Source organism: Saimiri boliviensis, chromosome 2 (genome assembly GCF_048565385.1).
Source record: "Saimiri boliviensis isolate mSaiBol1 chromosome 2, mSaiBol1.pri, whole genome shotgun sequence".
Taxonomy (NCBI): Eukaryota; Metazoa; Chordata; class Mammalia; order Primates; family Cebidae; genus Saimiri; species Saimiri boliviensis.
Window position 1 is genome coordinate 141,302,885 of NC_133450.1, and position 20,133 is coordinate 141,323,017.

Genomic DNA, 20,133 nt, shown 5'->3' on the forward strand with positions numbered 1-20,133 from the left:
CAATTCCTTCTTTGGTTGTGTCTAAACTGTGGTTAAACTATCTTTTGAGTTTAGCATTTTGATTGTCATGTTTTTATTTCTAAGAGTAGGTTTGGTACTTGTTCTTCATTGATATAGTCAAGCCTCTTTTATTTCTTCCATAAAACATACTTATTTTCCAGTCCTGATATTTTTAGTATCTAAATATTTGGCTGATCTGATTCTACTGCCTATTGTTTCTGTTGACTTTCACTCATGGTGTTTTGCTTCCTTGTATATTTAGTGATTTTTTTTTTTTTTTTTTACTTTGAACTGCTTGTTTTCTGTGGAAATTTATGGAAATTTTCTGAGGCCTGAGGTAAAGGCAGAGTCCTTTAGAAAGTAATTGTATTTACTTCTGTCAAACAACTGAGGTACTTCCAATATGAGACTCCTTTAAACTAAAATCCTTTATTTTGGATAATTGAGGAAATATGGATTCAGGCTACATACACACATGAAGGTCAGGTTATAGCTATTAATTCTTAGAGAATGCTTTTCCTCTTCCACTTGGCACCAAAGTTCGCTACAGGCAGTGTTGATGTAGTATCCAATGGGGAAATCGATCTTTTTGTTTTCCATGACAGTGAGGTATAGCTCATGGTGTCCCACATTGAAGGAAGGGTCTTCTGCTAGACTCTCCTGCATGGTCAGGCTCTGTGCTTTGTCTTCTGACCTCTAGCCACAAAGGTAGTCAAAAAACGAGGCTCAGGTTTGCCTATGAAAATAAAAAGTTTTCAATCCTCCAACGTCAAAAAGAAGACAGGCTGTTCTCTGGCCACAGCAACAAGCAAACTGAGTCAAACACCAGCACTGAGTCCATCTCAATCTAGTAGTGACCACTTTCTTTGTTCAACCCACCAGCAATAGCCCCTCTCCAAAAACTAGTCTCCCTCAGTTAAAGATCAGCCAACCCCTAAGCTCTCCCACGTCTGAAAGCTTCCTGTGCCTGAACCCCACTCTTCCTGAAACTCTATGCAAAGCCAGGAATTTGCTTCGTCCAAGGAGTCTGAGCCTTACAGGTTTAGATCTCCCTTGCTTAACAAACAATAAGTTCCGCTTTTTGTTTCAGAGATGGAGCGGTGGCCACTTCTTTCCATATGTCCCAGCAAAGCCAGCTTCAGTATCCACCTTCCTCTATGGGTCCCATCTCTTCTCCATCCTGGCCTGAGTACTCCACACTTCCTAGTCAGCTCAAGACAATAATGAACAAGACAGGCATTTTTTATTCTATCCAGAATTTCTAGCCGCTGTTAGTGGGAGGGTTTGTATAGGTTCTTAACTGGCCGTACTGATAAGAACAGAAATCATTGGCCTTTATTTTACAGATGAGGAAACTGAGGTATGGGACCATTACATAAATCACTTAAAATTATGGAGCCAGCCCATCACAGATTCAAGCCTTGGAAGCCAGGATCTAAGGTCTGTGATCTGATGCTCTACCACACTCAACAAGTGAATCAGTAATTAGTGAATTCATTCATTCATTCATCCATCCATCCATCCGTCCATCCATCAACTATTTATTGAGCTGCTTCAGCCCTGCACATTGTATTAGTCTGTTCTCACACTGCTATAAAGATACTACCTGAGACTGGGCAATTTATAAACAAAGAAGGTTGAATTGAATTGACTCACAGTTCGGCAGGGCTGGGAAGGCCTCAGGAAACTTACAATCATGGTGGAAGGGAAAGCAGGCACCTTCGTCACAGGGCGGCAGGACAGAGAGTGAGCATGAGCAAAGGAAAAACTGCCACTTTAAAAACCATCCAATCTCATGAGACTCACCCACTGTCAGGAGAACAACATGGGGAAAACCACCCCCACAGGCCACATTTTCCCTCCTGGACACACAGGGATTACAATTCAAGGTGAGATTTAAACCATACCACACAGACAGTAGCAAATGAGACGGGCAGCATTCCTGCCCTCATTCTGCATACATTTCAGGAGGAGCCCACACAGGAGCGCATGGAGGATGCCTCCCCTCGGAGTGAGCAGAGGCACCGGGAGGAACCTGTGGTCAGGGCCGGCGGCGGCAGCAGCCAAGGTGACACACACCCACTCCGGCTGTTCAGCCTGAGTCTCCAGGTCAGGACCCTCCACTAAGTCCCCAAGACAGACCCCATGCCCCTGGGAGGCGGCCACAGGAATGAGCCCGCGGAACCCACGGGAACCCAGAGGCACAGCGAAGGTTTGGAACTTTCCCAAAGTCTGTGGCCTGGCCGACGTTTGAACACAAACTCACAGATTCTCCTCCAACCTTTGAAGACAAATGCTCCGACAAGGACTCAGGGAAGAGCTTCTCGGCCAAATGACTCTGGATTTAGGGAAGGCAAAGGTCGTAGTGGCTTCTCAATGCTGGTAACCCTAGAGGTGATGATAAGGAAGTCACAATCTGTTTGGTTGGAAGCCAGGACCTTCCCTAACTTCACAAGCCTAAACATAGGTCATCTCGTGGAGCTGGGCTATCGACAAACCTTCTCAGCTCCTGATGTCCCTGAGGGCTCTAGAAGTCAATACACTTCCCAAACTCTGCAGACCAAGCAGGTCTTGGCCTCTGTCCTGTTACCCCAAGGGTCATGGGTCCCCAAAAAGGCCCCAACACAATGGTGGATGTTGGGCAGAGCTGCAGGGGCGGAGGTTGGAGGCTTCTGCACTGTGTCATTTGGGAAACAGCTGGACACAGCTGTGTCCTGAAGACACTGCCCTAGCCCCACCGGGAACACAGGGTCAGACGCCATTCCCAGCACAGGCCCCACACCAAAGGCCAGGCCAGGGGACAGCATGTCCTGGGGCTCAGCTGGCCCAATTCCAGCCTGACAAAGCAGCCTCCCTTGACTCCAGCCCAAGCCAGAGGAACATGTAAGCTTCTTATCTTGGGTCTTCTCAAGCTGGGTGCTGTCTGTCCAGCAGGGGCAGGGTGCTGTTTTCCCAGAGTGACTGGGGTCCAGCTGGACAGGGCTTTGAAGCTTCTGGAACCTGCACTGTGGCTCTCACCAACCTTCTTCAGAGCTACTCGAGAATCTGGAGAATCTAGGGATCCAGTGAGGGTTGTCCCAGGACCCACACATGCCACTGTGGGCTGAAGCTCCCCTCTGGTGAGAGAGAGCTCTTCAGGGAAGCTGCTTTCCTGTCCCACACACAGCAGGGCCCCATTTGTCCCCACCCACAGCCCCTGCTCCAGAACCTTTTGCGGCACCAGGATCCCTTCCTGCCACCACCCTGCCAAGCCTGGGCACCTCCCTGCAGGCTGGCCCCCCTGGCCTCCCACGTTGTCTCCCATCAGGTCTCTACCCCAGTCCCAGCATGCACATCTTGCTTCAGTGTATGCACACACACACGCACACACATGTATGCATGCACACACATGAATACACATATATACGCAAGCACACACAAATGCACACACATGTATGCATACACACACATATGCAAGCACATATGAATGCACACAAATGCGAGCACACACATGAATGCACGCACACACTAATGCAAGCACACACATACAAATGCATGCACACACATTAATGCACGCACACACGTGAATGCATGTGCATGCATGAATGCACACAGATGCACACATGTGTGGGTGCATGCATGTACACGTGCAAATGGATGCACGCACACAGGCATGAATGCACACACATATGCACACACATGCACGCACACACACACACATACACACACGAATGCGCTGTTCCCTGCACCTGAACGCCTTTATGTGTGCCTCTGCTCCCTGCCTGCTGAAATCTTACCGTCCTCCAAGACCTGGCTCAAGGTCCACCTCCTCCACAGCCCCTCACCAGTCCCTCCCCCAAGCCCTCTCTCCACTAGGCACTCACTTTGGGGAACATCCCACCTCTACAGGTGTGTCTCCCCCACCTGACAGAGCCCCAGGGAGCCAGGACCAGCCCCCTGACCTGCTCTCTCCTCCAGCACCTCAGCACTGCAGTCAGCTGCTGCCCCGCCAGTGTGTGGTGGGTTGAGAGCTTTCAGATGTTTCTTATTAATTTTTTATTTTTACCTTTTTTTTTTTTACCTCACAAGCAACACATGGGTCAATGACGATTCCAAGTTTGTTCAAAGCAACCTCTACCTTTTTGAGAATTACCCCAGTCAAGTGTATATATTGTAGAAATATTCAAACATGCAATAAACAAAATAAGGACCATTAAAATCATCAAAACTGTAGACGTTTGTCTCTGTAGTCACTTACGTAGGGCCGCTGTTCTAAGTTTGTTCCACAAATTGACTCATTTAATCGTGCAATACCTCTGAGTGACAGGTGTGGTCATCATCCCATTTTACAGCTGAGAGCACTGAAATACAGGTCTGTTTGGCAGCATGTCCAAGGTCAAGGTCATCTGGAAGATGCCAGAGCTGGACTTGAACCCTGGCAGCAGGCTCCAGTGCCTATGGTCTTGGCTGCTATGCCCTGTTCTGTGCATAATTGGGATCACATAGCACATACAGTCTTCTGTAAGCCCTTCTCAGCATGCAGTCTCTCCTGAACACCTTCCAGGCAGGATCACTGCGTCATTTTTCAAGCCTGTCACATCCCAGACCACCAGGTCAGCCCACGCTGAGACAGGGTAGACAGGAACTCCTGGGAGGGCTGCACACTCAGTCCATCAGTCAGGCCCCAAGAGTCCTTCCTGGATGCCTGGCCGCTGCTCCACCCCCAGACAGTTGTGGATTTCAGCCCTCGATGGAGGAAAGGCCAAGTCAGCGGCAGCTCAGTTTCTCAGAGGCCAGGGGCCGGTTCCAGGTCATCGGGTCTGCATTTCAGGCCAACCGGCTTCCGGGGGAGGATCAGGGGACCCTGAACAGTGAGAGCGCCACCTCAGCTTATGCAGACACTGTGGAAATGTCTAATCGCAAGAAGCCTCCTCCTGCTTCACTGTAAAGGCCACCATAAGTGCATGACTGTGCCCAGCCCTTAGGACAGATGGGAGAAAGCACTGGCCTGAAAGGCAGACCCAGCTCTCAGAGCCTCAGACACCAGGGAGCCTCCCTAGCTCACACAAGGCTGCCAAGGGACATGTGCCCCCCGCACGGAGAGGCTCCCCAGCCATTGTCCAGAAAGCTACAAGTTTTGAAATATCAGCCACCCAGAGAGAGGTGTGGGGCTGGCTCCACCTGGATCTGGGGGGTCTTGTTCCAAGTGCATCTGGTGGAGTTTTCAAAGCCGGAGTGTCCCTGACCCAAAGACCACCCACCTGGCCATGTCAGGGCCCCAGGCGTGACATGCCTGAATTAGACACATTGTGTCTGGACTTTCAAAAAGAAGGAGGGAGGCAGTCTGGGGACAGGTTCCATTTGTCAGGAAGAGCAGAGGGGCCCGACGGGCACTCACCTTCTATTCCGATGGGGAAGAGTCTTGTGGAAAGGGAAGGGGAAGCAGGAGGGTTGAGCCCCAGGGACTGAAAAGCACCACTCAGGGGTGGAGGCGATGGTATCCCTGATGGGCCACGTGAGACACAAGCATTCGTGGCTCTAGCCTCACCCACAGACGGAACACGGAACTCAGCTTGCTGGGGTACTCGCTGGGGACGGTGCCCAGCAGTGGGGCACCTGCATACACAGGTGTGTGCACACATGACATAAGCTCACACACACACAAGCTCACGCAAGCACACACGAGCTCACATGAGCACATACATGTGACACATAAGCTCACACACACAAAGCACACACGTAAGCACACAGACGAGCTCACATGAGCACACACACAACACATAACCTCACACACATGCATAAGCACACACATGCACACACGAGCTCACACGAGCACATACACATGACACATAAGCTCACACACACATAAGCACACACAGGCACACACACGTGAGCTCACAAGAGTACACACGACACACGAGCTCACACACAAGCTCACGCACACACACATGAGCTCACATGAGCACACACAGGCATGCTCTTACTTGAGTGCACACACGTGTACACACAGGCTCAGCAGCCCCTGGGGCCCTTGGGGCTTCTCGCTAGGTGAGGCCCATTCCACAGAGCACAAGACAGCCTTGAGATTGTCCCGACAGAATACAGATTAAGAAAAGGCAGAGAGAGGCCAGGCAGTGTCTGCACACTGAGGAGCCTGCTCTGGCCCAAAGGGCGTCCACCCACAGGAGCTGATGGGCCATGGGCAACAGCCAAGAACTTCTCCCGACGCACCCCATCACCACGACTCCTGGGGCCTCCCACCAGGTCCACCTCATCACCGCGACTCCTGGGGCCTCCCACCCAGTCCACACAAGCAAGCAGAGGCTGTGTTCTGCCTGGGCCAGGGCTGTCAGACCTCCACGCAGGGGTCCTGGGGAGACCCAGCTGGAGGTGTCTAGAAGCTGCATTTGTGAGCCCATCTTTTCTACTTGGATGGTACATTCATGAGGCCCCCGCCCACACAGGACCCAGGAAAACAGGGCCAGGAGCTGGAAGGGAAAAGACCTGACAGCCACAGCGTGAAGGCCACCAGCCTGGGCCACGCAGGGGAGGCCAGGGCTTGGTGGGTTCGAGTCCGGGTTGTGTCCCAGCCATGGAGATGAGATACCGCTGTAAGCTTTCCAGCTCCCTCTCTACCAACTGAGCCCGAAGGCCGGCCCCTTTCAGGACAGCGAGCCCTGTACCCATCCTCCACGTGTGAGAAGCAGACACACTCCTTATCTGCAGGAGGAGCTGGGCTTCTCGGGAGCACGTCCCCCGGCAGCCCCACTGCAGCCCCAAGTCTGTGAGGACACGCAGGACAGCCCGTGGGGCCGCGGTGTCTCTCCTGGCCTCCCAGTCCAAGGGTTGAGACGGGGAGCCCCTCAGACAGACATCTCCCATTCTTCCAGGTGAAGCCTTCAAAAGTTTTAGGAGGCAAGCGGGCACCCCCTCTCCTCCTCCCCCTGAAATCCCAGATGTAATTACAAGTACGTGTGGCTGCCCAGCGCGACAGGACCAGCCGGAACCCGACCCTGGCTGTGCGGACACAATTACACAAGACACACGGTGGGTACACACATGCAGACACCCACACGGCCTCTGCAAGCGTCACCCACACCCAGGCCAACCGAGCAGCCCAGTCTGGGCTCCGCCTTGGCAGGCACTGAGGCAGATGCACCCGCCACTCTCAGCCCCAACACCCACCCTGAGCCACTTCCCTCCCAAATACCTGGGGCAGACTTGCCCCGAGGAACCCAATACCCTGGCCAGCCCCACACAGGCATTTGCACTGAGCTCAGACATCACCTCCTCCAGAAAGCAGCCTGTCCCCGCTCTCCTGTGTCCAGGAGCCTGTGTCCCTCTGCCCTGCCCCAGCCTGTCGAAGCCGTGACAGTTTTCAGTGTGTCTCCCCTCTGGACCCGCACACATGAGCTGCCGGGGTTCCCTCGAGGCAGGGCTGCCCCCTCCCAGTGCCTGGCATGAAGCCAGGCCTGAGCTTCCTCAAAAATCCTTTGACGTGTAAGTGGTGACAATACCCACGAAGGGCCACCCCGAGCCCATCAGCGAGGAGGTGGCATTGCTTTGCTAGAGTGTGGGAGCACGCACAGGTGCGTGGGCACAAGCCTGGCCCTGGACCACCCCGTTCACCTCGGGCCCTGCTGATCCTTCAGGCCTCGAGACACAAGGTCCACAGGCTCTCAGGAACTGCAAGCCAGCAGAGTGGCCAGGAGCCTGACCCAAGACAGCAGCTGAGGAACAGGGGCCCCAAGGAACAGGTCAGGCAACCCAGGTCCCCAGGTGACATGTCCCCTCACCCAGGCAGCCCTTACCCTGGCCACGGTCGGCATAGCAAGTCACTGCCATGCAGCATGGGGGTGTCCAGGCACCCAGGGCCAGGGCTGCCAGGAGGAGCTCCAGAACGGCTTGAGGTTCCGGCAGTGACTCTGGAGTGAACTGCCAGGGTGCAGAGTCCAGGACCACCACTTACCATGACCTTCAGGGCTGTGGGCAGACAGGAAGCCCCTCGTGCCAGGTTTCTCAAGGGCACCGTGGTTTCACGGCAGCATCTGCCTCCCGGGGCTGCCGCGGAGGGGAGAGGAGGGGACATGGAGCACTGGAGAGGTGCTGCTCACCAGCTTGAGCGGTGTGGCCCCTGCGGATGGACGGGAGCTGGGAGCATCAGGGCAGCCCCCTCCGACCGACAGCCTTCCCCCCAGCGACCACCAGCTTCCCCCCTCCCACCGCCAGCCTCCCCCCTCTGACCACCAGCCTGCCTCCCACCGCCAGCCTCCCCCCTACCCGCCTCCTCCTACATCCACCCGGCTGCCACTTGGGCAATTTCCACAAGGGTGGACAGAGCAGCTGAAACTCGAAACACAGACATTTAATTTCGGAAAGATCTGATTGGTTCGGGCCCCCTCTCCCCGGGCAGACCCTGCTTTGTTCCCCGTGGCCTCCCCAGCCCCCAGCCCTGCCGCCCCTAAGCCAGGGAAATCCTTCAGGGCTGGAAATGCTACAGCCCACAGAATGGAGAGTGCAGCCTGGGCATGCCCTTAGCCCCTTCCCGGAGCCTGTTTCTTCTCTCCTGTAAAGCAGAAGAGAAGGACACGTACAGCTGGCAGAGGGCACAGGGAGCAGGACCACCAGCCGAGCATGCAGAGTGCTCGTGGGAAGCACCCAGTGGCAGCTACAAACAGACCGGCCCCAGCCGCCCCTCCCTCCTTCTCGCCAGCAACCCCAGAGGTCTATTCCGGGGACCCGGCCACAGCTGGGCTCCCAAGCCCCTCGTCCCCCACCCCGAGGTGCCCTCAGGCCTTCCAGTGGAACATTTTTGACATACTCTAAACCATCAGCAAAACAAGATGAAAATTCAGTAATTGCTTTTGGCAGGGAGTCCACTGGCCAGCACAGAGGCCAAAAATAACCCCGGGGAAGTTTCCTGGGCCACCTGCAGCCACGGGGGCCTGATCTGGGCTCCGTCTGAACACAGAGCAGGATGGGTCTCAGCCTGGCACTGCCGAGCCAGCCTGGACGAAGCAGGGACTCAGGGGCAGCCGGACAGAGTGAGACTGTCACTCAGCACACTTCAGGCCAGGAAGTGCCTGGCCGTCCAGAAAAATGTAATGTCACACTTGAGCTAGAAAATCAGCTGTCCTGCTACTTAGCAGCCCACAAATAGTTGGCTGAGTCCCCAAGCGGGTGTTGGCTGAGCCTGGGAGAGCAGAGACGCCAGGCTGGCAGGGCAGTGCGGGCCTCATCCCACCAGGTGGTATCCCTCCCAGCCCCTCACTCCCCCAGCCTCCCCCAGGCCTGGCCAGTCCCCAGCAGGCTGTGGGGGACGTGAACCCCCCGGGGTTACAGCCCAAGGTCACTGCATCTGGCCAAGGTAGGGGGAACTGGTCTGACCCCTCCCTTAATGCCTGCCTGGGAACCCCAGAGGGGGCCAGAGCTGAACTGACCGGGTCAGAATCAGAGAATCAGACCTCCCCTCACCTCCCAGGCAGGCTAATCCTTTCCTCCAGGCTGAGGGGCCTTGTCTGTAAACTGAGGCTGTTAAAGATGGTGGTCAAGGTAACAGAAGCTCATGAAACAGCCAGACAGTCAGGCTCAGGGCTAACCACTGCACTCTCCTCTCCCCATTTTCCAAAGGAGGAGACAAAGGCTCACGGAAGACCAGGCAGTGAGGACTCAAGCCCAGGTGGGACCCCCCCAAGCAGAGCAGGCAAGGCCAGCAGCGTCCCCAAGAGGGGCTGGGTGGCCAGCAGAGGGATCAAGGACAGCAGCGTCCCCAGGAGGGACTGGGTGGCCAGCAGAGGGGTCAAGGACAGCAGCATCCCCAGGAGGGTCTGGGTGGTCAGCAGAGGGGTCAAGGCCAGCGGCGTCCCCAAGAGGGGCTGGGTGGCCAGCAGAGGGATCAAGGACAGCAGCGTCCCCAGGAGGGACTGGGTGGCCAGCAGAGGGGTCAAGGACAGCGGCGTCCCCAGGAGGGTCTGGGTGGTCAGCAGAGGGGTCAAGGACAGCGGCGTCCCCAGGAGGGGCTGGGTGGCCAGCAGAGGGGTCAAGGACAGCGGCGTCCCCAGGAGGGGCTGGGTGGCCAGCAGAGGGGTCAAGGCCAGCGGCGTCCCCAGGAGGGGCTGGGTGGCCAGCAGAGGGGTCAAGGACAGCGGCGTCCCCAGGAGGGGCTGGGTGGCCAGCAGAGGGGTCAAGGACAGCGGCGTCCCCAGGAGGGGCTGGGTGGTCAGCAGAGGGGTCAAGGACAGTGGTGTCCCCAGGAGGGGCTGGGTGGCCAGCAGAGGGGAAAGGCCAGCAGTGTCCCCAGGAGGGGATGGGTGGCCAGCAGAGGGGTCAAGGACAGCAGCGTCCCCAGGATGGGCTGGGTAGCCAGCAGAGGGGAAAGGCCAGCTTCTCCCTTGGCTTGTCCAATTCCTTCTTCATACCCAAACAGGGTACCGGGAACGCATGTGGGTTGCCTGAAGCCCCTTTAAAGCCCCCAGGAGTGTGGGATAGGGGGTGTCCAGCAGGTCTTTGGTGAGAAGGAAAAGAGAGGGAACCCCCAGAGCCCAGCCCGGGGTAGATTCACCTGCAGAAGGAGCCCTGCCCCACGCGGTCCTGGTGAGGAAGGCGGGCAATGCCTCTGTGCACCTGGCCATCTGCTGTCTGCATGCCCGCTCCTGTCCCATCTCCCTGGGGTGAGAGGGCCCCCATCCTTCACCCATAGTTCTGAGGTCTGAGTGTCACTGGGTGTTGGTCATTGTCACCTTCCAGAGGATACCGAGGCTGGAAGAGGCGTGGTGACCCGCACGGGGCCCCGGGGGCCTAGGTTGTACTTGTTCTCAGATGAACTCCTGACCTAAACCCATCCACCTCTCTGGGAGCCGGACCACTCGAGGCTTCCCACCAGGCTGTCCTCCTCCCTCTCCTCCTCCCCTTCCAGCTCCTCCCCATCCTCCTCCTGCAGCCTTAAAGCAGCAGGGCCGGACTGTCAAAAGACCACCCTGCACATTCCCCTGTGCCCCTCAGGGTGCAGCAGTGAAGAGGGCGCCCAGATCCAGAGCCCACCCATGAGCCGGCCCCTTCGAGCCTCCAGGCCCCTTAATCCCCAGGTGAAGAGAGGGTGACGTCGGGTGTCCAGCAGGAGCGCGTGAGGCTACAGCACACAAAAGCCAACCCCGTCACTCCACATGAACCTCAGGCTCCAGACACTACCTGAGAGCCCGCACCTGCTTCCTCCCAGCCTCAAGACTCAGTCCCCCTCATGGTTGCTGCTGAGCAGCTGTCTCCCAGGCCATTCGACAAGATTCCGGGCTAGAAGAGGGTAGGACCCAGAACGTTTTCCAGCAAGGCTTCACCTCTCTCATGAGGTGAAGAGCTGCCCCAGACCCTCCTGTCTAGCCCTCACGGACTGCACCGACAGGGTCCACCTGGCCGCAGGGGAGGCTCATTGCCACCCCCAAGCAAAATTGGGGTCCTTTAGGGAGGAGGCAGAAAAGAATGGAGGTAGTAGTATAGCCTCACAGCCCCCAGCGACGGATCAGAACATGAGACCTGGAGGGAGAATGACTTTCCTAAAGCCACTCAACGAGGGAGGCCTGGAAATAAGGGCTAGATCTGCGCCCATCTGTCCCCGAGCCTGCTCTCTCAGCGTCGGCATGGAGCAGCCTCGTCCCCAGGGCAGGTAGAGAGGGTGCCGGTGTCGCTGCATGCCCAGCCTCCTGGTTAAAGACACACATTCACACACACGGAACACACGTACACATAAACACACACAAATACACATGTACACACAGACACAGGCACATCCATACACACAGAGACACACGCACGCACACACTCTGGCGGGCTGCCTGCTCTCACACCTCTTTGCAAACCAATTGGAGCTCCGGTCCCTCCGGCCCCACCCCAGAACTCTCTCTGGCCGGCCGAGCCCTGTCCCCAGGCCCACCCTGTCACCCTTTGCACCGTCTAGCCCGGTAAAAGCACATACTTTCCTAACCTCAAGCATCTGGCTCCCAGCAGCCCCTGGAAGAGTAGTGGGGAGAGGTGGGAGACGGGGGAAAACCCCAAGGTAGAACCACAGTGTTTGGAAAACGGGTCACTGAATTATACAGAACAATATTTTCCTTTCGGATGCAATTCCTTCCTGGCCCAGCTGCGCACAGACGCCTGCTCTCGCCCCAGACCCTCCCGGCAAGGGCTCGGCCTGCAGGAGCCACCGGAGCTGGGCGGGGGGAATGAATTGGCCCCTGGAAATGCATCAGAAACCACACGGCCTTCTCATGGGCGCGGGTCAAGAATGCGAGCGCACCCAGCAGGCACACGCCGCCCTGGCCTGCCTGCATTTCTCGTTAGCACTGGGCGGGCGGGCAGGGCTGAAGCCCAGGGTGGCAAGGGCCAGAGGCCATCCTCTCACTGCCCTGCTCTGGGGCAGACACAGCCTCCTCGGCCTGCGCCCCCGGGCTTCCCTGCAGCCCTGGTCCCCCATCCTGATGGCTCCTGGCCAAGTCTGGAAGCCACTTTTAGGGGTGCAAATGCTTGGAACTTTTGGACCCGATCTCAGCATTTGGGAGGAAGGAGCCGGAAGTTCCTGGCTCTGCCTTGGGCAGCCTCTGAGCAGGTGTGAAGAGGGACGTGGGTTTGGGCTCCCCCACAGCCCAGCCCAGCCCACCCTGGCAGACCCTAGCAGCTTGTGCTGTGAGTTACTAACATCGCCCCCCACCTCAGAAGCTGGGTCTCAAGGTCTCCATTTTTTCTCTCTTTTTTTTTTTTTTTTTTTTTGAGACAAGGTCTTGCTCTGTTGCCCAGGCTGGAATGCAGTGGCACAGTCTCAGCTCACTGCAACTTCCACCCGCTGAGTTCAAGCGACTCTCCTGCCTCAGCGTCCTGAGTAGCTGGGATTACAGGTGTGCGCCACCACGCCCAGCTAATTTTTGTATTTTTTGTAGAGACAAGTTTTCGTCATATTGCCCAGACTGGTCTCGAACTCATGGCCTCAAGCAATCCTCCTGCCCTGGCCTCCCAAAGGGCTTGGCTTGCAGGCCTGAGCCACTGCACCCGACCCTCGGGGTCTCCATTTGAGGAGATGCCTTGAAGGCTGAATGTGGAGAGGCAGAGAAAGCTGGAGCCGGGTGCAACTGGCGGAGTCAGGTGGCTGCCTGCGGCCACTCTCCTCCACAAACAGGGAGGGGATGTGACCGAGGGAGCAGAGACAAGAGCCCCCAAGGGGCCCCTGCTCCCTGGGCAGAAGGCCAGAGGCTTCCAGGGGCCGAGCTGGCTGCCTCCCCAGGCCACGTGCTGCTCGGGGCCATGTGGAGCCTGATTCTATGATTCCGTGGCACCCCCCTGTGGGTGTGCAGGACAGGGAAGAGGCTTAGAGGGGCTGTGGGGGAGGCAGGGAGGATCAGCCTCAACATGGCTCTGCCAGGAACCGGCCTCCCTCCTTCCTCTGGGTGTGCCCCTCCTGGAGCAGGCAGGATGGTCCGGGGAGTGAGGAGGCCCTGTGGCCCACCCTATAGCCTTGTCCCGCTTATGACAGCTCAGGGAGGCCCCAGTCTAGCCTGCAGGCCTCTGCTCTCTCAGTCCCCCCAGCTGAAAGGCCACCTCACTGCTTCAGAGAGTCCCCCAAACCTCCAGCCTCCCCCTCCCCCTCCCCCTCTGCACAACGCCTCTAAAGTCCCCACCGGCTTCCCAGGCAGCTTCTCTAGGGCAGAGGAGCAGCACGCTGGACTGCGGCCCGCCCAGAGGCAAGGACAGAGGACACTTACAGACCCCCGGCTGCCCCGTGGACACTCACGTGTGCACTCTGGCTTTGGGAAGCTGGAGGAGGGAGAAGAGCCCCACTATGGGGACGCTGGGATGGACAAAGCGTGGGTTGGGATGTGGAACCACACGGCCTTGCTGCCTGCCGCACGCCCCGTCTCAGTGGGCGCTTCTGGGAGGCTCCAGACACTGTCAGTTCCCAGAGGGAGCAGTGGCTGGCGCAGGACACAAAGCGGCCTCTGAACTCCCCACTCGGTTCCTCTGCCTGGAATAGCCTCCCTGGGGACCCCGGCCCTGGCCCACTCCTCCTACATGCCAGAGCTCATCCGCCCCTTCTCACAGGCCCTGCTGACCCAGCCCAGCCTCAGCCTGCTGTGGTGAGCCCGTCCTTCCCACTCCCGGTCAGACCCCAGCCCCTTCGGGGGTCTGTTCACCCTGTTTCTCCGCAGGGTCTGGGTCACGTAGAGATTTTGACAAGTCCTTGTTCTGGGAGAGACGGAGGAGTCTTGGAGCCTCCAGGTCCCAGTCCGAAGGTCTCCCACACCCCTCCCAGCCCCCAAAATGCTTCCCTGCTTCCTGTGTTGAGGCCAGGAATGAAGCTGCTGTAGGGCAAGAGGGCACCAGGGCCCTGGGCCAGTGCCACGGGCAGCGTCCTCGGACCCCGGAACCCGGCTCACAACTCACCCTCGCCCTATGATTACCATTTTTGTTAAGGAGATTACAGATATGGAGATCGGGGGAAACGATAAATAGAAAAGGTTAAAATCTGCGCTCTCTGGGTAACAGGATTTATGCTTATCCACAATCTCAAAATGTTCTGCATTTAAAAATAAAAAACCTTCAGCTCCTCAGCCCTGGCCTGGGCTACCCAGATGATGCAATGCTGTTTGTAACCACCAGATGGCAGCCAAGGCCAGGGCATCCTCCTGGCCCGGCCCCTGCCTCCCACAGCACCTGCCTTCCCAACAGGGCCCCGAAGTGAGTATTGGGAGCCCCATTGGATGACCACGGAAACCAGGATCCAGGAGGGAAAAGGCACTTGTCCATGTCACAGCCCAGCACGGGCAGAGCCTGGACGAGAACCCCCATCTTCTAACTCACTCGCTCATTTTACCAATACCTAGCAGGGGCTCCACTGGGGAGTCTTGGGGTCCCGCTGGGGCTGCTGTGGGAAAGGGTGGAGTGGAGTTTGGCGTAGGGTGTTGCTGGGAGGCCTGGCTGTGCCTCCCCTAACTGTGCCAGGCCCGGGCCCCCAAACCTACCCTGGAGCCCACACTAGCAGCAGCCTTGGTGGGGCTCGTCCCACACCAGCCAGCCTGAGAGCAGGAGGAACAGCAGGGCAAGGGCTGCAGCCAGGGTCACGGAGGGCACCAGGTCCGAGTCTTCAGGGCCGGGGATGACATCACCAGGGACATCTCCAGGGACGTTGGGGAAACCAGACAGCTGGATGCCAGAGACCTTCTCCCCTGGGGGCCCTGGGCGGCCCATCTGTCGGAAGGAGGAGGCACGCGGCAGGACCTCCTTGGGGAAGGGCTCCACCTACCCACCCTCTGCTGCCCCTCTGGCCTGCGCCCTCAGGAAGGCCTGATGTGGGGGTATAGGCCAAAGCAGGGGCCTAAAGTGACCCAAAAGTGACCCTGGGCAGCAGCTCTGAGTCTCAGTCTTCTCCTCTGTGAAATGGGGATGAGTAGACCCCAAGGGTGGGATGAGCATTCCTGGGCATCTGCTCCCCGCCTCCTACCTTCCCAGGACAGGGCAGCCCTACTGCCCCCTCGGAGACCTCCGCCCTAGTGCCAGGTCCTGGAATGCAGCTTGGCCAGTTTCTGGGGAACCAGGAAGCTGTCAGACTGGTCTGGAAGGACCAGTCAAACTGCAAGGGCTGCATCAATGCGACCAGTGTCTCTCCCCCGCCCCCTCACCCCGCACAGCAGCTGTGAGGTGAACACAGGTGACATCCATCCTACAGATGAGAAAAGTTAGGCTCAGTGGGACCAGCGGCTCCTGAGAAGCCCCAGAGGTTGACAGAGGCCCCCATGGCAGCCCCCGTGGAGACCTAGAAAACAGCTTCCAAGCCCCAGGCCTCCCCCCTGCAACAGGACAGAATCTGGGCCAGATCATTTAAGACCCAGGGATGGAGGCAAGCCAGCACCAGGAATGCTCCACCCAGCCTCCTCCAGATCCTGCCCCCAGGACCCTCCCTCTTACCTCAGCTGGGTGTGCAAGGTCCAGTCACCTTCCATCCATAGGAGAGGTCCCACGTTCTGAGAGGGGCCTGCTCAGCTGCCAAGCTCCCCAGGGACAGGCCCCGGGACGGTGTCAGCTGAGGGCACCAAACTGAGCTTTCCTGTACGGGACCCACCCACTAGGACCTTCCTCCGGGGAGGAGCCCAGCAGGAGTGATAGGAAAGGAGGGACCCCATGTGGGTGTGGCCAGCACGAGAAAGGGGCGGTGGCTGCCCTAGGTGACAGAGCAGAGCCAAGGTCCCCACACACCAGCTCTCTCTGCTGCTCTGAACTGAGATTCCTGCCTGGAGTGGCAGACCTCAGAAGCAAGAGAGGACGCTGAGTTCAAGTCAGCAAGGCACTTCCAGACACCGTGTGTGTGCCCATCGCTGTGGGTTGGGGGGCACCTTCACACCAACTTAGAGGTCCTCAGGCCGCCTGTCTGCCACAGACAGGAGAGGACAGGAGGAAGGAAGGTGAGCTTGCCCATGAGAAGTTAACACAGGCTTTAGAGGTCACAAGAGCGGTCCCTGCAGAAGGAAATGCCTATTTAAAAACGAAGATTTTGTCGTGTTAATTATTATTCTTCTTTTTTTTTGAGATGGAGTTTTGCTCTTGTTGCCCAGGCTGGAGTGCAATGGCACCATCTTGGCTCACGTCAACCTCTGCCTCCTGGGTTCAAGTGATTCTCCTGCCTCAGCCTCCTGATTAGCTGGGATTACAGGCACGCGCCACCACGCCCAGCTAATTTTGTATTTTTAGTAGAGATGGGGTTTCACCATGTTGGCCAGGCTGGTCTCAAACTCCTGACCTCAGGTGATCTGCCTGCCTTAGCCTCCCAAAGTGCTGGGATTACAAGCGTGAGCCACCACGCCTGGCCCCATCATGTTAATTTTAAAAGCAAAAATGGTTTGTTGAGGCTCAGACCACGATTCCCCCAAGCAGGGTGCCTAGCATAAGAACTCAGGACTAAAGGAGACCAGGCCTCTGGGGCAGCCCAAGCCTCTCTCCGACCTCTGCCTCCCCTCCTGTCTCCCACCCTCTTTCTCCCCGCACCAAGTCACAGAAGCCAGAATTCCTCTTTCCCAGGCGAGTCATGGACAGTAGAGCCCCTTCCCCCAAAACCAGCCATGAGACCTAGAAACATGACTCGAACCCTCCCTGCCTTTCTGCGGAGGAGCTGGCCACGAAGACGTTTTCTGCTCACCTTGTCTGACTGTGGGTCCTAAGACGCTCGCTCCGGGGTCCTGCCCCGTGCCTGGGAGTGAGGGGCACTGCTCGGAGAGGCCGAGGGGGACCTGCACAGCCGGCCTCGCCCGGCCCCCTCGAAGTCCATCCCCACACCCGTCCACACGCTGCCTGCTCCTCACTGACCCTAAGCTCCGGAACCATCTTCCTGGGGCCTCTGGGTCTCCCTTTCCGACCACTCCCGACCTATATCAAGCAGGGTGCCTAGCATAAGAACTCGGGACTACATCAAGCTTTGATTAAATACATCTGGTGTGCTTTTCTCTTGTTAACCTGCCTTTTGTTCTGGAACTGTCACCCATGGCCCTGATGATGATGAGACGGTCTCCATAAACATTATAAAATTAATCAAGGAAGAAGAGAGGAGGAGAAATGGAAACAAAGCAAGCTTGTAGCACACTCAGCATTCACCACCAGCTCCACTTGCTCTCTGACTCTGCTATAAGATTGCAGTTCCCCTTCAGTGCCTAGAGATGACAACTTGAATATTAGAAAGGTTTCCTTTCTTTTTCTTTTTTCTTTTTTGAGATGAAGTTTCACTCTTGTTGCCCAGGCTGGAGTACAATGGCATGATCTTGGCTGACTGCAATCTCCGCCTCCCAGATTCAAGCAGTTCTCCTGCCTCAGCCTCTCAAACACCTGGGATTACAGGTGCGCACCACCACGCCCAGCTAATTCTTTGTATTTTTACTAGAGACGGGGTTTCACTGTGTTGGCCAGGCTGGTCTTGAACTCTTGACCTCAGGTGATCCACCCACCTCGGCCTCCCAAAGTGCTGGGATTACAGACGTGAGCCACTGCAAGGTTTCCATTTGAGATGTTCTTGTGGGTCCTGTGTACCAGTGAAATCACTGATGCCAGCTGGTCTCAAGGACCCCAAGAGGACCTGAGTCACCAGAGAATGCAGTTTCCACCACCTGATGATTTTACCTCCCTTACCCAGACCCATCGACAACCCCGCTTCTAGAGCCCATCACCCTCCGTGATTCCCTTAAAAGCCCCAGCCCAAAGCTCCTGGGGAGATGGATTTGAAGGTTTCCTCCCATCTGCTCACTCGGAGCTCTGCGGTCACTAAGCTCTTCCCTGGTGAGAACCCTCCTGCCGTGCTGTACCGGTGTGCCACGGGGTCACTTCAGAGCAGGCACGAAGATCTGCTGGTCTCATAACAATGAGCGAGGAAAGGATTCCACCTTTTCTACCCTTACAGTTTCAAACAGCATTGATGCCCATGACAGAAGAGTAATTACAAATTCAGGTTCATCTACACAGTAGAACATCAAAGGGCTGTTAAGCAGGGCTCCGTGCAAGCCAGGTCCCAATGGCTCCATCCGTTTAGCCAGAAACACTGCTCCACCCGCACAACACTGCTCCATCTGCACAACACTGCTCCACCCACACAACACTGCTCCATCCACACAACACTGCTCCATCTGCACAACACTGCTCCATCTGCACAACACTGCTCCATCCACACAACACTGCTCCATCCGCACAACACTGCTCCATCCGTACAACGCTGCTCCATCCATACAACACTGCTCCACCCATACAACACCGCTCCATCTGTACAACACTGCTCCACCCGCACAACACTGCTCCATCCGCACAACACTGCTCCATCCGCACAACACTGCTCCGTCTGTACAACACTGCTCCGCCCGTACAACACTGCTCCGCCCGCACAACACTGCTCCATCCATACAACACTGCTCCATCCATACAACACTGCTCCGCCCGCACAACACTGCTCCATCCATACAACACTGCTCCATCCATACAACACTGCTCCGCCCACACAACACTGCTCCATCCATACAACACTGCTCCATCCATACAACACTGCTCCACCCGCACAACACTGCTCCATCCATACAACACTGCTCCACCCACACAACACTGCTCCATCCGTACAACACTGCTCCATCCGCACAACACTGCTCCGTCTGTACAACACTGCTCCGCCCGTACAACACTGCTCCGCCCGTACAACACTGCTCCGCCCGCACAACACTGCTCCATCCATACAACACTGCCCTTCGCAGCTGCAAAAAAGGACAAACTACTGAAAACACGGCACGGATAAATCTCACAAACGTGCTGACAAAAGGAGTACATCATATGATTCTCTTTATAAGATGACTCTATCCTCACAGAAAGCAAATTAGTAGTTTACTTGGGAGGGGGAAAGGGGGTTGACTTCAGACAGGCACAAAGAAACCTTCTAGAAGGGTGGAAATGGGCCAGACGAGGTGATTCATGCCTGTAATCCCAGCATTTTGGGAGGCCAAGGTGGGCGGATCACCTGAGGTCATGAGTTCCAGACCAGCCTGGACCACATGGTAAAACCCCATCTCTACTAAAAATACAAAAATTAGCTAGGTGTGGTGGTGGGCGCCTATAATCCCAGCTAATCAGGAGGCTGAGGCAGGAGAATAGCTTGAACCTGGAATCGGAGTTTGCAGTGAGCCGAGATCACACCACTGCACTCCAGCCAGGGCAACAGAGCAAGACTCTGTCTCAAAACAAAAAAAAAGAAAGAAAAAAAGGTGGAAATGTTTTATACCTTGATTGAGGGTGTTCCAGGTTATACAATTGTCAAAACTCACCAACCTATACTTAAATTGGACTTGTTTTACTGCATATAAATTATATGTTAATGAAGTTGATTTTTCTTGTATTTAAGTTTTTCACAAAGGCTCTCCCTCTGTTGCCCAGGCTAGGGTGCTGTGGCATGATCACAGCTCACTATAGCCTCCAATTCCTGGGCTCAAGCAATCCTCCCACCTCTGCCTCCCAAGTGACTGGGACCACAGGCACTTGCCATCACACCTGGATAATTTTTTTTAGTTTTTTGTAGAGACAGGGTCTCATTTTGTTGTCCAGGCTGGTGTCAGACTCCTGGCCTCAAGCAATCCTCCCACCTTGGCCTCCTAAATGCTGGGATTA

At 56.4% G+C, this 20,133-nt stretch overlaps 1 long non-coding RNA gene across 6 annotated transcripts; it reads right to left on the bottom strand.

Moving 5' to 3' along the window:
* Window positions 1-409: 409 nt before the first annotated feature.
* LOC120360666 (uncharacterized) lies at window positions 410-16,070 on the bottom strand. Of its 6 annotated transcripts, none has more exons than XR_012516487.1 (5): window positions 15,922-16,070; window positions 15,458-15,676; window positions 14,979-15,204; window positions 7,949-8,113; window positions 410-2,388 (listed from the first exon to the last, which is right to left on the bottom strand). It is a non-coding gene; the product is annotated as an uncharacterized LOC120360666 (long non-coding RNA). The 6 variants fall into 6 exon arrangements; XR_012516485.1 differs by having other exon boundaries at window positions 410-736; window positions 1,039-2,388; window positions 14,979-15,676; XR_012516484.1 differs by adding an exon at window positions 4,238-4,843 and having other exon boundaries at window positions 14,979-15,676.
* Window positions 16,071-20,133: the final 4,063 nt, after the last annotated feature.